Source organism: Pseudophryne corroboree, chromosome 2, assembly GCF_028390025.1.
Source record: "Pseudophryne corroboree isolate aPseCor3 chromosome 2, aPseCor3.hap2, whole genome shotgun sequence".
NCBI lineage: Eukaryota > Metazoa > Chordata > Amphibia > Anura > Myobatrachidae > Pseudophryne > Pseudophryne corroboree.
In genome coordinates, this window is record NC_086445.1 from 396,549,453 (window position 1) to 396,562,486 (window position 13,034).

Sequence of the window (13,034 nt, forward strand, 5' to 3'; positions counted from 1 at the left end):
CCCCAGCTCGAAGAGCCGGTATCATGCGTGCGCTGTAGGCATGCGTGCAAAAGTGGGTGTGGCCTAGTAAAAATGGGTCCCTTGTGCCAGCAGCTCCGACAGCTGGCACAAGGTCACGCCCCATCCCCAGCTCTCAGAAAACTCCTCTCTCCTCTCCTTCCCCCCAGTTCTCAGACAGCTTCTCTCTCCACCCCCATCCCCAGCTCTCAGACAGCACCTCTCTCCTCTCCCCCCCAGCTCTCAGACAGCACCTCTCTCCTCTCCCCCCCCAGCTCTCAGACAGCACATATCTCTTCCCCCCCATCCCCAGCTCTCACACAGCACCTCTCTCCTCTCCCCCCCCCCACCCCCCTCCCAGCTCTCAGACAGCACCTCTCTCCAGAGACGGCCCTAACCAATATGATGCCCTAGGCAAGATTTTGGCTGGTGCCCCCTAGCACCGCCGCTAGTTCTGCAGGAAATGCCTGGCATGAGTCAGCTGGCAGCTCTGCTAACGTCGGGTGCCTTTTGTTTATGAAAAATCATCTTATTTCCATTGCTATGTCACTAGGATGCACAAGCAGCTTCTGCTGATTAAAATGATATGCAGCATGCCTATATTCTGTGTGTGACTGTGGCTGTATCTGCATACAAAATGCTACATTACAGTGATTTCCAGGAATAAACGCAACGTAGCATTTCGTATGCAGATAGTCGCAGTCACACACAGAATATAGGCATGTCGCATATCATTTTAATCAGCAGAAGCTGCTTGTGCCCCTAGGCATACCAAATGCCCTAGGCATTTGCCTAGTTTACCTATGCCTAAGGCCGGCTCTACCTCTCTCTCCTCCCCACATCCCCAGCTCTCAGATAGCACCTCTCCCCCCATCCCCAGCTCTCAGACAGCACCTCTCTCCCCCCCCCCCAGCTCTCAGACAGCACATCTCTCTTCCCCCCCATCCCAGGCTCTCACACAGCACCTCTCTCCTCTTCCCCCAGCTCTCAGACAGCATCTCTCTCCTCCCCCCATCCCCAGCTCTCAGACAGCACCTCTCTCCTCTCCCCTTCATCCCCAGCTCTCAGACAGCACCTCTCTCCTCTCCCCCCAGCTCTCAGACAGCACCTCTCTCCTCTCCCCCCAGCTCTCAGACAGCACATCTCTCTTCCCCCCATCCCCAGCTCTCACACAGCACCTCTCTCCTCTCCCCTCCAGCTCTCAGCACATTTCTCTTCCCCCACATCCTCAGCTCTCACACATCACCTCTCTCCTCTCCCCCCCAGCTCTCCGACAGCACATCTCTCTTACCCCCATCCCCCACACAGCACCTCTCTCCTCTCCCCCCCAGCTCTCAGGCAGCACCTCTCTCCTCCCCCCATCCCCAGCTCTCAGACAGCACCTCTCTCCTCTCCCCCCCATCCCCAGCTCTCAGACAGCACATCTCTCCTCTCCCACCGGCTCTCAGACAGCACCTCTCTCCTCTCCCCCCAGCTCTCAGACAGCACATCTCTCTTCCCCCATCCCCAGCTCTCACACAGCACCTCTCTCCTCTCCCCCCCAGCTCTCCTACAGCACATCTCTCCTCCCCACCATCCCCAGCTCTCACACAGCACCTTTCTCCTCCCCCCCAGCTCTCAGACAGCACATATCTCTTCCGCCCCATCCCCAGCTCTCAGACAGCACCTCTCTCCTCTCCCACCGGCTCTCAGACAGCACCTCTCTCCTCTCCCCCCCCCCAGCTCTCAGACAGCACATCTCTCTTCCCCCCATCCCCAGCTCTCACACAGCACCTCTCTCCTCTCCCCTCCAGCTCTCAGCACATCTCTCTTCCCCCACATCCCCAGCTCTCACACAGCACCTCTCTCTCCCCCCCCCAGCTCTCAGACAGCACCTCTCCCCCCCTCCACTCTTAGACAGTGCCCACTGACTGCAGTCTTCCCGCTCCTGGGATCCGTCCTCCTTGCGGCTCCGCGTCTCAAGCGCTGTGCGGCTGTGACATCATGAAGTCACTTTGGATGCACAGAGCCGAGCGGAGATGAGCTGAGATACACATGAAGCCTCCTCTGAACTGCTGAACATCAGTCAGAGGAGGCTTCATGTGTGTAATGGTGAGCAGTGGCAGCCAGTGAGCCGGAAGCTGCATTAACACAAAGAAAGAGCCGCATGCTGCTCGAGAGCCACGGGTTGGCCACCCCTGCTGTATATCCTTATACATTAGGAATTTATCTAGCCCATTCTTAAAAGTGTTGACCGAGTCTACCAATACTACTCTCTCAGGCAGGAAATTCCAAACTCGTATTGTCCTTACAGTAAAAAAACTTTTTCGCCTCTGTGTGCGGAATCTCCTCTAACGTAAGTGGGTGTCCACGTGTCTTCTGTGTTGGTCTTATCGACAATAACAGATCCCCCGCAAGCTCTGAGTATTGTCCCCTTAAATATTTATAAATGTTGATCAATGTCCCCTCTTAGTCTCCTCTTTTCCAATGTAAACATGTAAAGTCTTGCAAGTCTTTCGTGGTATTCCAGCATCTCCATCCCTTTAATGAGTTTGTTCGCCCGCCTCTGAACCTTTTCTAGTTCCAGGATATCCTTTTTGTAGTATGGTGCCCAAAAATGTGCGCAGTATTCCAGATGTGGCCTCACTAGGGATTTATAAAGTGGGAGTATAACACTCTCATCCCTTGCATCAATACCCCTCTTTATGCATGCTAGTACCTTGTTTGCCTTTTTTGCTGCTATCCTACATTGGGTACTGCTGCTAAGTTTGTTATCTATGTGAACACCTAAGTCTTTTTCCAGTACAGAATCCCCTAAAATCACCCCATTTAGTATGTACAGTAGGTGTTATTTTTGTTCTTGCTACCAAGGTGCATTACCTTGCACTTGTCTGTATTGAACCTCATTCTCCATTTTGCTGCCCATGAACTAAGTCATTCTGGAGAGACACAGCGTCTCTCTCCGAGTTTTTAACCTTACATAGTTTGGCATCGTCTGCAAAAATTGACACCATGCTCTCTAGAACTTCTGCTAGATCGTTAATGAAAATGTTGAACAATAGTGGTCCAAGTACAGACTCTTGTGGCACACCACTTAGCACTTCAGTTCAATTTGAAAAAGTTCCATTTACCACAACACGCTGCTCCCTTTTAGCTAACCAATTACTAACCCAAGTGCATATTGTGCTCCCTAGACCCAGTTCTTGTAATTTACAGATAGGTCTCATGTGTGGTACTGTGTCGAAAGCTTTAGCAAAGTCTAAAAAGATTACATCCACCACCTTACCCTGATCAAGGTGTGCACTAACTGTTTCATAAAAGCCTAGCAAGTTTGTTTGACATGCTCTATCCTTCACAAATCCGTGTTGGTTCCTATTAATAACCTTTTTGGCTTCAAGGAACTTCTGTATACTATCCCTAAGAATGCTTTCTAATACTTTCCCCATTATAAATGTAAGACTAACTGGTCTATAATTGCCTGGTTCAGCTTTACTTCCCTTTTTGAAAATCGGCACTACTTCCGCTATACGCTAGTCTTTGTGAACCATGCCTGATGTATGTGAATCATTGAAGATTAAAAATAGAGGTCTTGCTAGTTCGGAGTGTAGCTCCATGAGAACCCTTGGGTGATTACCGTCGGGAGCAGGTGACTTATTAATCTTAATTTTTTTCAATCGGTCATAGACTTCCTCCTCATTTAAATAAGCACTTAGCAGTGGGACATGGGCAACTTCTCCACTGTTTCACTTTTCCACTCTTTTCACTGCTTCATGAATAGACACCACAGTTAGGGACTATTCGTCATTTACAAATGAAATTAATACAATAAATCAATCTATAGAAATGCGCACTATACCTCAAATTGCTGCCAATGAGGCAATAAAGAGATTTTCACCTACTTCCTGAAATTATGCTCAAACCACGCGTAATTGTCCCAACAAGTTGCTATCCAGGCAGTGGCGTAACTACTGCCCCCGCAGCCCTCGCGGTGGCTTGGGGGCGAGTGGCTGCGGGGGCGCCGCCACTGATTTAGCGCAGATTGACATGCAGACGAGCGGATCGGGGGCACGCACTGGGGGAGCATATGTGCACTGAGGGGGCATATATGGCACTGCGGGGGTGTATGTGTACCTGGCACATGGGGGGGGCTATATTTGGCACTGGTGGCACGTGAGTACCTGGCACTGTGGGGAAATATGTGGCACTGGGGGGTATATGTGTACCTGGCACATGGGGGGGGGGGGGCTATATTTGGCACTGGGGCATTTGAGTACCTGGCACTGTGGGGGAATATCTGGCACTGGGGGCATATGTGGCACTGGGGGGTATATGTGTACCTGGCACATGGGGGGGCTATATTTGGCACTGGGGGCATGTGAGTACCTGGCACCGTGGGGGGATATCTGGCACTGGGGACATATGTGGCACTGGGAGCACTGCCCTAGCAACAAGCACTACCCCCTAGCAACGAGCATGACACCCAGTGCATGAAACCCCTGGCAACGAGCATGACACCCAGTGCATGAAACACCTGGCAACGAGCATGAAACCCAGTGCATGAAACCCCTGGCAACGAGCATGACACCCTGAGCATGAAAACCCCTGGCACCGTGCATGGAACCAAGAGCATGAAACCCTTGGCAACGAGCAGGTAATTTAAAATAAGAATTTACTTACCGATAATTCTATTTCTCGTAGTCCGTAGTGGATGCTGGGAACTCCGTAAGGACCATGGGGAATAGCGGCTCCGCAGGAGACTGGGCACAAAAGTAAAGCTTTAGGACTACCTGGTGTGCACTGGCTCCTCCCCCTATGACCCTCCTCCAAGCCTCAGTTAGGATACTGTGCCCGGACGAGCGTACACAATAAGGAAGGATTTTGAATCCCGGGTAAGACTCATACCAGCCACACCAATCACACCGTACAACCTGTGATCTGAACCCAGTTAACAGCATGATAACAGAGGAGCCTCTGAAAAGATGGCTCACAACAATAATAACCCGATTTTTGTAACAATAACTCATGTACAAGTATTGCAGACAATCCGCACTTGGGATGGGCGCCCAGCATCCACTACGGACTACGAGAAATAGAATTATCGGTAAGTAAATTCTTATTTTCTCTGACGTCCTAGTGGATGCTGGGAACTCCGTAAGGACCATGGGGATTATACCAAAGCTCCCAAACGGGCGGGAGAGTGCGGATGACTCTGCAGCACCGAATGAGAGAACTCCAGGTCCTCCTCAGCCAGGGTATCAAATTTGTAGAATTTAGCAAACGTGTTTGCCCCTGACCAAGTCGCTGCTCGGCAAAGTTGTAAAGCCGAGACCCCTCGGGCAGCCGCCCAAGATGAGCCCACCTTCCTTGTGGAATGGGCTTATACAGATTTTGGCTGTGGCAGGCCTGCCACAGAATGTGCAAGCTGAATTGTACTACAAATCCAACGAGCAATAGTCTGCTTAGAAGCAGGAGCACCCAGCTTGTTGGGTGCATACAGGATAAACAGCGAGTCAGATTTTCTGACTCCAGCCGTCCTGGAAACATATATTTTCAGGGCCCTGACTACGTCCAGCAACTTGGAGTCCTCCAAGTCCCTAGTAGCCGCAGGTACCACAATAGGCTGGTTCAAGTGAAACGCTGAAACCACCTTAGGGAGAAATTGAGGACGAGTCCTCAATTCTGCCCTGTCCGTATGAAAAATTAGGTAAGGGCTTTTATAGGATAAAGCCGCCAATTCTGAGACACGCCTGGCTGAAGCCAGGGCCAACAGCATTACCACTTTCCATGTGAGATATTTTAAGTCCACAGTGGTGAGTGGTTCAAACCAATGTGATTTTAGGAACCCCAAAACTACATTGAGATCCCAAGGTGCCACTGGAGGCACAAAAGGAGGCTGTATATGCAGTACCCCCTTGACAAACATCTGAACTTCAGGAACTGAAGCCAGTTCTTTCTGGAAGAAAATCGACAGGGCCGAAATTTGAACCTTAATGGACCCTAATTTTAGGCCCATAGACAGTCCTGTTTGCAGGAAATGCAGGAAACGACCCAGTTGAAATTCCTCAGTAGGGGCCTTCCTGGCCTCGCACCACGCAACATATTTACGCCAAATACGGTGATAATGCTGTACGGTTACATCCTTCCTGGCTTTGATCAGGGTAGGGATGACTTCCTCCGGAATGCCTTTTTCCTTCAGGATCCGGCGTTCAACCGCCATGCCGTCAAACGCAGCCGCGGTAAGTCTTGGAACAGACAGGGTCCCTGCTGGAGCAGGTCCCTTCTTAGAGGTAGAGGCCACGGGTCCTCTGTGAGCATCTCTTGAAGTTCCGGGTACCAAGTCCTTCTTGGCCAATCCGGAACAACGAGTATAGTCCTTACTCCTCTCCTTCTTATGATTCTCAGTACCTTGGGTATGAGAGGCAGAGGAGGGAACACATACACCGACTGGTACACCCACGGTGTTACCAGAGCGTCCACAGCTATTGCCTGAGGGTCCCTTGACCTGGCGCAATACCTGTCTAGTTTTTTGTTGAGGCGGGACGCCATCATGTCCACCTTTGGTTTTTCCCAACGGTTCACAATCATGTGGAAGACTTCTGGGTGAAGTCCCCACTCCCCCGGGTGGAGGTCGTGTCTGCTGAGGAAGTCTGCTTCCCAGTTGTCCACTCCCGGAATGAACACTGCTGACAGTGCTATCACATGATTTTCCGCCCAGCGAAGAATCCTTGCAACTTCTGCCATTGCCCTCCTGCTTCTTGTGCCGCCCTGTCTGTTTACGTGGGCGACTGCCGTGATGTTGTCTGACTGGATCAGCACCGGCTGACCTTGAAGCAGAGGTCTTGCTAGGCTTAGAGCATTGTAGATGGCCCTTAGCTCCAGGATATTTATGTGAAGTGATGTCTCCAGGCTTGACCACAAGCCCTGGAAATTCCTTCCCTGTGTGACTGCTCCCCAGCCTCTCAGGCTGGCATCCGTGGTTACTAGGACCCAGTCCTGAATGCCGAATCTGCGGCCCTCTAGAAGATGAGCACTCTGCAACCACCACAGGAGAGACACTCTTGTCCTTGGTGACAAGAGTATCCGCTGATGCATCTGAAGATGCGACCCGGACCATTTGTCTAGCAGATCCCACTGGAAGGTTCTTGCGTGGAATCTGCCGAATGGGATTGCTTCGTAAGAAGCCACCATCTTTCCCAGGACCCTTGTGCATTGATGCACTGAGACTTGGCCTGGTTTTAGGAGATTTCTGACTAGTTCGGATAACTCCCTGGCTTTCTCCTCCGGGAGAAACACCTTTTTCTGGACTGTGTCCAGGATCATCCCTAGGAATAGAAGTCGTGTCGTCGGGATCAGCTGTGATTTTGGAATATTGAGAATCCAACCGTGCTGGCGCAGCACTGTCTGAGATAGTGCTACCCCGACTTCCAACTGTTCCCTGGATCTTGCCCTTATCAGGAGATCGTCCAAGTAAGGGATAACTAAAACTCCCTTCCTTCGAAGGAGTATCATCATTTCGGCCATTACCTTGGTAAAGACCCGGGGTGCCGTGGACAATCCAAACGGCAGCGTCTGAAACTGATAGTGACAGTTCTGTACCACAAACCTGAGGTACCCTTGGTGAGAAGGGTAAATTGGGACATGTAGGTAAGCATCTTTGATGTCCAGAGACACCATATAGTCCCCTTCTTCCAGGTTTGCAATCACTGCTCTGAGTGACTCCATCTTGAATTTGAACCTTTGTATGTAAGTGTTCAAGGATTTTAGGTTTAAAATTGGTCTCACCGAGCCGTCCGGCTTCGGTACCACAAATAGTGTGGAATAGTACCCCTTTCCCTGTTGTAGGAGGGGTACCTTGATTATCACCTGCTGGGAATACAGCTTGTGAATGGCTTCCAATACTGCCTCCCTGTCTGAGGGAGACGTCGGTAAAGCAGACTTTAGAAAACGGCGAGGGGGAGACGTCTCGAATTCCAATTTGTACCCCTGAGATACCACCTGAAGGATCCAGGGGTCCACTTGCGAGTGGGCCCACTGCGCACTGAACTTCTTGAGACGGGCCCCCACCGTGCCTGAGTCCGCTTGTAAAGCCCCAGCGTCATGCTGAGGACTTTGCGGAGGCGGGAGAGGGCTTTTGCTCCTGGGAACTGGCTGTTTGTTGCAGCCTTTTCCCTCTCCCTCTGCCACGGGGCAGAAATGAGGCGCCTTTTGCCCGCTTGCCCTTATGGGGCCGAAAGGACTGCGCCTGATAATACGGCGTCTTCTTAGGTTGAGAAGCTACCTGGGGTAAAAATGTGGATTTTCCAGCAGTTGCCGTGGCTACCAGGTCTGATAGACCTACCCCAAATAACTCCTCCCCCTTATAAGGCAATACTTCCATGTGCCTTTTAGAATCCGCATCACCTGACCACTGCCGCGTCCATAAACCTCTTCTTGCAGAAATGGAAAGCGCGCTAACTCTTGATGCCAGTCGGCAAATATCCCTCTGTGCATCACGCATATATAGAAATGCATCCTTCAAATGCTCTATTCCAGGCTGAGGCGATTGCTGGTCGCAGTATAACACCCGTGTGAGTGTATATACATTTCAGGATATTCTCCAGCTTTCTATCGGCAGGTTCCTTTAGGGCGGCCGTATCAGGAGAGGGTAGTGCTACCTGTTTAGACAAGCGTGTGAGCGCTTTATCCACCCTAGGGGGTGTTTCCCAACGTGCCCTATCCTCTGGCGGGAAAGGGTACGATGCCAATAACCTTTTAGGAATTATCAGTTTTTTATCGGGGGAAACCCACGCCTCATCACACACTTCATTTAATTCCTCGGATACAGGAAAAACTACAGGCAGTTTTTTTTTCACCAAACATAATACCCTTTTTTGTGGTACTTGTATTATCAGAGATATGCAATACATTTTTCATTGCTTCAATCATGTAACGTGTGGCCCTAGTGGAAGTCACGTTTGTCTCCTCATCATCGACACTGGAGTCAGTATCCGTGTCTGTGTCTGCCATTTGAGGTAACGGGCGTTTTAAAGCCCCTGATGGCGTTTGAGACCCCTGGACAGGCACAAGCTGAGTAGCCGGCTGTCTCATGTCGTCAACTGTCTGTCGTAAAGAGCTGACACTGTCACGCAATTCCTTCCATAAGCTCATCCACTCAGGTGTCGACTCCCTAGGGGGTGACAACTCTATAATAGGCAATTGCTCCGCCTCCATCTCATTTTCCTCCTCAAACATGTCGACACAATCGTACCGACACACCGCACACACACAGGGAATGCTCTGATAGAGGACAGGACCCCACTAGCCCTTTGGGGATACAGAGGGAGAGTATGCCAGCACACACCAGAGCGCTATATATAGACAGGAATACCACTATAAAATGTGCTTTTCCCTTTATAGCTGCTGTTAGTATCAAAACTGCGCCAAATTAGTGCCCCCCTCTCTTTTTTACCCTTTTCTGTAGTGCAGGACTGCAGGGGAGAGTCAGGGAGACGTCCTTCCAGCGGAGCTGTGATGGAAAATGGCGCCCGTGTGCTGAGGAGATAGGCTCCGCCCCCTTCTCGGCGGCCTTTTCTCCCGCTTTTTGGTGAGTTCTGGCAGGGGTTAAAATACATCCATATAGCCCTGGGGGTTTATTTATGCCAGCCAAGGTGTTTACATTGCTGCTCAGGGCGCCCCCCCCCCCTAGCGCCCTGCACCCTCAGTGACCGAAGTGTGAAGTGTGCCTGAGTAACAATGGCGCACAGCTGCAGTGCTGTGCGCTACCTTGTTGAAGACTGATGTCTTCTGCCGCCGATTTTTCCGGACCTCTTCTTGCTTCTGGCTCTGTAAGGGGGCCGGCGGCGCGGCTCTGGGACCGAGCTCCGAGGCTGGGCCTGTGTTCGGTCCCTCTGGAGCTAATGGTGTCCAGTAGCCTAAGAAGCCCAAGCTGGCTGCAAGCAGGCAGGTTCGCTTCTTCTCCCCTTAGTCCCTCGATGCAGTGAGCCTGTTGCCAGCAGGTCTCACTGAAAATAAAAAAACTAAAACTAAACTTTCACTAAGAAGCTCAGGAGAGCCCCTAGTGTGCACCCTTCTCGGCCGGGCACAAAAATCTAACTGAGGCTTGGAGGAGGGTCATAGGGGGAGGAGCCAGTGCACACCAGGTAGTCCTAAAGCTTTACTTTTGTGCCCAGTCTCCTGCGGAGCCGCTATTCCCCATGGTCCTTACGGAGTTCCCAGCATCCACTAGGACGTCAGAGAAAAGTAATTAGAAGCCTTACTGTAGGACTTAATGTGTAATGGGCATTACGGTGTGTGGCATAATGTATCACGGACATTGCGGTGTGTGTTATAATGTGTCACAGGCATTACGGTGTGTGGCATACTATATCACGGGCATTGTGGTATGTGGTATAATGTCTCAGGGGCATTGCAGTGTGGCATGATGTATAACGGGCATTGTGGTGTGTGGCATAGGGTATAACAGGCATTGCGGTATGTGTCACAGGCATTACGGTGTATGGCATACTATATCACGGGCATGGTGATATGTGGTATAATGTCTCAGGGTCATTGCAGTGTGTCGCATAATGTATCACGGACATTGCGGTGTGTGTCATAATGTGTCAGGCATTACAGTGTGTTGTATACTATATCACGGGCATTGTGGTATGTGGTATAATGTCTCAGGGTCATTGCAGTGTGGCATAATGTATAACGGGCATTGCGGTGTGTGGCATAGGGTATAACGGGCGTTGCGGTATGTGTTAGGCATTACGGTGTGTTGTATACTATATCACGGGCATTGTGGTATGTGGTATAATGTCTCAGGGTCATTACAGTGTGTGTCATAATGTGTAACAGGCATTGTATGTGCTATAATGTATCAGGGGCATTGCAGTGTGTAGCATAATGTATAACGGGCATTGAGATTCCTGTCATAATGTGTCACTGGCATTACGGTGTGTGGCATAATGTGTCGGGGGCATTACGGTGTGTGGCATAATGTGTCGGGGGCATTATGGCGTGTGCATATTGTGTCATGTGCATTATTGTGTGTGGCATAATGTCTAAGGGCCATTGCAGTATGTGGCATAATGTATACTTGGCATTACTATAAGGAGGAAAAATGACAAATAATGTAAGGGGCATGAATCAGGATTATTTTTCTTTCCTGTGGTGGCCAACGTCTGGGCGTGCAGGTTGCAAAACTGGGGTATAAGGTAGTCTTTTCCTGCAATGCCACGCCCCTTAATGCGAAGCCACACCCATTCCAACGAAGCCACACTCCCTTTTTGGCGGAGCGCGCATTTTTGTCCCTTTAATAGTGCCAATTATGGGGGATGGGGGGGAGCGCCGAAGAATTTTTTGGCTTGGGGAAGAAAAATTTCTAGTTATGCCACTGTATCCAGGGTTACATATATACAGGTTAATAAAAAACAAAAACAAGAATTGGAGGTAGCGCTAACTAATAAACGCAGATGGATTGTCAAGATTGGTGAAATTTAATCTAAAAATGTTTAAAATACATACAATAAACAATTTGCTGATAGTCACCATGGATGTTAATGACTCTTGCCTGTTCCTGTAATGTCCCAGACATAGATTTGTGCAATTTCGACTGGTAAGACTGATGGCGCAGCCTGGGGAGAGGTTAATTTAATACACTGGCAGTGGCACAGCTGGAGGAGTAATAGTCCCACAAGTGAAAGCTGTATAAAATGTAGGGTCCTCACCAGGGTTCCGGTATGAATGGTCGACCATGTTATGGTCGACAGTCATTAGGTCGACCACTATTGGTCGACATTGACATGGTCGACATGGACACATGGTTGACACGTGAAAATGGTCGACACATGAAAGGTCGACATGAGTTTTTTAACTTTTTTTGGTGTCGTTTTTTGCGTAAAGTGACTGGGAACCCCAATTAGTGCACCGCGTCCCCTCGCATGGCTCGCTTCGCTCGCCATGCTTCGGGCATGGTGCCTTCGCTCCGCTACCGCTTCGCTCGGCACAGATTACCGTTCCAATCGTAGTCCACGTGGATCGTAAAGTATGGAAAAGTTCCCCAAAAGAAAAAAAAAGTTAAAAAACTCATGTCGACCTTTTCATGTGTCGAACATTTTCATGTGTCGACCATGTGTCCATGTCGACCATGTGTCAATGTCGACCATGTCAATGTCGACCAATAGTGGTCGACCTAATGACTGTCAACCATAACATGGTCGACCATGTGAACGGATACCCCTCACGGTTCTGGTATGAATGGTCGACCATGTTATGGTCGACAGTCATTAGGTCGACACCAGGGCTACGGTGGCTTTTGGGTGTAGTCCAATCCCTTGTAAATGATCCAGTGAAATTTGAAGGAGTCCAGTTGGTTCAGGCAGAGATGAGATCCATCCAATGAAGTGTGGGTGACCAGGGAACACAGCTGACGCGTTTCGCAGCTTAGACCTGCTGCTTTTTCAAAGGTGATTCATAAAGTATCCCGTAAACTAATACTGAGGAATTACTACAAATATATGATCACGTTGCATGTCGACCTGAATAACCACACCCCAAATGGGAGATGGTCGTTAGGTCGACAAGCATTAGGTCGACATACATTGGGTCGACCACTGAAGGTCGACATGCATTAGGTCGACATGCAAAAAGGTCGACATACGTTGTTCACAATGTTTTCCATTTTTTCACCTTTTTCATACCTAACGATGCACGTGGACTACAATTGGGAACGGTAACCTTGCCCGAGCGAGCCATGCTAGGGGACACGGTGCACTAATTGAGGTTCCCCGTCACTTTACGAAGAAAACGACACTAAAAACAGTAAAAAACAACAACTCACGTCGACCTTTTCCATGTCGACCTTGCATATGTCGACCTAATGACCATGTCGTAGTGCAAAAAAGAGGAAATACCAAGATAATTCGCCCGGCGCTATCAAGAGGGGTTGCTAGACCTTTTAAGCTGCTGTATAAAGGGATAGTTAGTCCCTGATAGAACAGATAGAATATGGGTGTGTAAACAGCGCTAAAAAAACTGGATATGGAAATTAATAATCACAATTTATTATAAAAGTT

General features: G+C 49.7%; 1 protein-coding gene across 2 annotated transcripts in view; it reads right to left on the reverse strand.

Annotated features, from left to right (window-relative positions):
* The window catches only part of TSGA10 (testis specific 10), a 184,649-nt gene that overhangs the window by 170,525 nt on the left and 1,090 nt on the right, over positions 1 to 13,034 (reverse strand). The window lies entirely within an intron of this gene.